The sequence below is a fragment of the Vanellus vanellus genome (assembly GCF_965231255.1).
Source record: "Vanellus vanellus genome assembly, chromosome: 4".
NCBI classification, from domain to species: domain Eukaryota; kingdom Metazoa; phylum Chordata; class Aves; order Charadriiformes; family Charadriidae; genus Vanellus; species Vanellus vanellus.
In genome coordinates this window covers 68,770,423-68,774,378 of record NC_138909.1, presented here as the reverse complement: position 1 = coordinate 68,774,378, position 3,956 = coordinate 68,770,423, and positions in this window count along the sequence as shown.

Genomic DNA, 3,956 nt, shown 5'->3' with positions numbered 1-3,956 from the left:
TCCGGGTCTGTGTGCGAGGAGGAGCTGCCCGCCCGCCGCCCTGCCTCCCGCCCCTCCGCCCGCTCGCCTTCCCCCCCGGGCTCCTGGCACCGGGCCGGGCTGTCACATGACGCCGGCGCCGCTCGCCCTGCCAGGCTCCCCGGGCCGGCGGGGTGAGTGGCGGTGGGAGGGTCACGGCGGGGAGCGCGGCCGGGCGGGCCGGGCGGTTCCCCCCCGCCCGCGGGGTGGAGGCTCCGCCGAGGGGCCGGGCGAGTCACCGCGCACAAACAGGCGGGCACGCACTGACTCCCCGCCGCCCGCCCTGCCTCCCGGGGGCAGACGGACTCGCACAGACACTCATTATCCCCGGCAGCCCGGGGAGGGGATGGGAGGGGAACGGGGGCCGCCGCTGCCGCCGCCCCGCTGACAAACCTGCCGGGCCAGCTCCTCCTCCCCGCCCGTGTGTCGGGCAGAGGCGTGCGCCTGGCACCCGGCCCCGCAGCGCAGCGCACCCCTTCCCCTCCCCTCCCCTCCCTCCCACCGCGCCCACCCCGGCCGACCTGCGGCGGCGAAGGCAGCAAAACAACAGCAACACCCAGCGCCCGGGGGGGGTTGAGGGGGTGTGTGCGGGGAGAGGGAGGGTGGTGGGGGGAAGGAAGGGAGGTGCTGGCTCTGGGGCGCTGCCGCCGAAGCTGGCTTCGCCGGCGGGGGCTGGGAAAGGCAGCGGGGCGGCGCGGAGCCGGGCGGCGGGTTGCCTCGGCCCTGCCGCCGCGGGGCTGCCCGCGCCGCGCCCCGTCGCGCCGGGGAGGTGGCGGGGCTGAGGCTGAGGCGAGGGCACGGCGGCCGGAGCGCGGCGGGCGTGGGGCAGAGGTGTCGGCCCGCCTCCGCCCCGGCTTGGCGGCTCGCCCGCCCCGGCGGCCGGAGCTGCCCGGCTGCCTGAGGCCCGTGCCGGGGTGGGATTTTTGTAGTTTTTTTTTTTGTTGTTTTTATGGCTGCGATCAGCCCATCGTGACCGGCTGCGCTCCCGCCTCACGCCGGGGACAGGCTCCGCTCCGGAGGGAGAGGGGTGGCCGGGGAGAGGCGCTGCCGGTTCCCCCCGCTCTGCTCCTGCCTGCCCGGCCCCGGCCCGGGGCAGGGGTGTGTGTATGTGTCCCCCACTCCTCTCCCCCCTCCGGGCTCCTCTCGCAGCTGGGGGAGGCAGGAGCGGGGAAGCGGCGGCGGCTGCCGCCCTGCCCAGGGGGATGGCTGGGCTGAGGAGGCGGCTGGGCTGAGGAGGCGCGGCCCGGCCCGGCCCGGCCCGGCCCCGTGGGGCACGGGGGCACAGTGGGGAGCGGGGCGGGTGTGAGTTTGTCCCATGAGTTGTCCCAAGGCAGGGCACTTGGTGCCCGAGAGAGGGTTTTTGGCGGGGTGCACTGCCCGTACCGCCTGCGAAACGGGAGCTGCTTCATACCCACGGATAGACCTAGGAACGTGATCCAGAGCAATGCTTTTTTTTAAAAAAAATACACATATGCTGGCCTACTGTCTCAACTCCATTGGTTAGGGAAAGGTTCTGCCATTAATTCACTGTATTGTGCTTATGGTTGTTATAGTATGCCACATAAAATCGTCCTCTCCTGATTCATAGAATCTCATAGAATCATAGAACGGTTTAGGTTGGAAGGGACCTTCAAGATCATCGAGTTCCAACCTCCTTGCCATGGGCAGGGACACCTCCCACTAGACCAGGTTGCTCAAAGCCCCATCCAACCTGGCCTTGAACATCTCCAGGCACCTAAAAATGATGCCAAGGAAAGGCAAATGCTGCGTCCTGCTGTGTGCGCTGCCTGGACAGATGAAAAGCCGGCGATGCTTCTTGTGGATGGGGAGGTCACTCTGTGGGACTCCCACGGTGTGCTTTGTCTCATGGGTAAAGTCAGTGGTAGCATCTCTCGCTACATAGGATCAGTCTGTGCATTTAACTGCCTGAATAAGACCCCAATGTAACATAACCTGTTTTTTGCATGTTTGGGTTGAAATTTCTGTTCTCTTTGATTAGTATTAACATAGTCAATAATGCTGTAAAGGCAAAACAAAGAGGGAAGGAGAAAGGATTGGGGAAGTGTTTTCAAACATGCTGCTGTGTGCAGGCGCATGTTTTATCTATCTCTTTATTTCTAGGATGTTTTACTGTATCCCTTGACTCAACATGCTGGTCTGTGTGGCTTTAAAAAGCAAACTAAGACACCAATCTGAAGCCCTGAAGGGTATGACTCAATGACGTAACAATACATTGTAGTATCTCCCTGCTAAGTAATTTCACCAGATCATGTCACAACAAGGTATTGTTGAAATACTATCATGTAGCTCATAAAGTGTCATTTTTTTATTATAAGTCTATAAAATAAACAGAATTTCTGTCTTAGAACATACACACAGACACAAAACATTTCATTAAGACTGAAAAGGCACTGCTGTATTTTTCTTGCATGAACATGCTCACGATAAAGTAGTTGTGTCCCAGTTTTGCATTGTTTTATTCTGGGAACTAGCAGAGGTTACACAGCTAACTAGAAGCCTTAGGTCAGAGGCAGAGCTGTTTTGATGTCAAATAATGAGAAATGCCAAAATATTTAGTAGCAGCTAGCATGCTGCTCCTGGTAAAGTCACCAGGTTTTCCTGCTATCATCTACTTCTGGCCTCAGATGAACCGGTTTTAATCTGGTGTAATGTTACTGTCTTCTTGTGAAGGCACTTTGGATTTATATTGGCAAACGGGGGAAGGGGGAGGATTGTGAATGATACTTTTGCAGTGCCAAGCAAGATTGTACACCTGTCAGCATACCATTGCCTTCCCGTGTTTGGTTTTCATACTTTATTGATTCGAAAATTTGACGGGATGTTCAAATTCTGAAAGGAGCAGAATCTCATTGATTTTAATGGGAAATGAAAAAACCAGGAGGGAGAAGCTGGAAACACAGAGAGTCCTTGCCATCTGGTTAGCAGACCCAGCAGTTTTAACCAGGTCTGGAAGTGTTTCTAGATCAAAGGATTGGCTGATGGCAGCCCTTAACATCTTCCAGCACAACACCTCCTCCATCCCTGCTCTGCCCATCATCCCCGCAGCATTTCAAATGTTGACGTGCTGAATGACTTCTCTCTCAAAACAGAAGGAAGAGCAGTGGTATGCAAGTCCTTGGTATTGAAAGAATAAAGAATGTTGCTTGGGTGTCCTTTGGTTTGTAGCACATGGCGTGAGCCCTTGCCGTGAGATGGAGCATTTGGCATGATGGGGCCTTGAGGATCCATACTCCCAAGCATTAGGCAGATACAAAATTTCTGGTGTAACCAGATAGGAGATGGTATGTAGAGTGAGTGGAGGGGAACATACGGATCTTTGGGGTGAACAAATGGGTATTGAAAAGTTAAATGAAAAGGTATAATATATTCAGATGTCTGTTAGAGGACCAAATCCAGCCATGGTGAAATGAACTCTTGCTGCAATCAGCTAAATTACCACTGTGATGAATTGTACACAAATTTATGGCTCTTAAAGGTAAAAGCCATATTCTGCTTACCAAAAATCAGTTAAAAGAAATAGTTAAGAATTTTGTGTACTTTTTCAGTCCCTAGTTCAACTTCAGGTTATGGAGTGAAGTTGGAGTGGTTTGCTGGTCCCAAACAACGCAAGTGTTAAGCTGGCATTTCTTCCGAGTTGCTCTGTGTTACAAAATGTACTATACAGTCAGTGAGTGGTATTTCTGCAGGGAAAATGTCCACTGGAATCAGCAGACTTTTCCCTTCGTCCACAGATACAGGGTAAGGCCTAGACATGTTTGAGGTATTTGGATATCTGTGTATAACCTTACTGTGTTCTGCAGAGTTTCAGGTCAGAAAGTCACCTCGTACATCTGGTACTCACTGAACTGCTTCTGGAATGAATGAGAGAGAGGTCGTTACATAGCCAGCGATATTCATTATTTTTGTTAAACATGGTT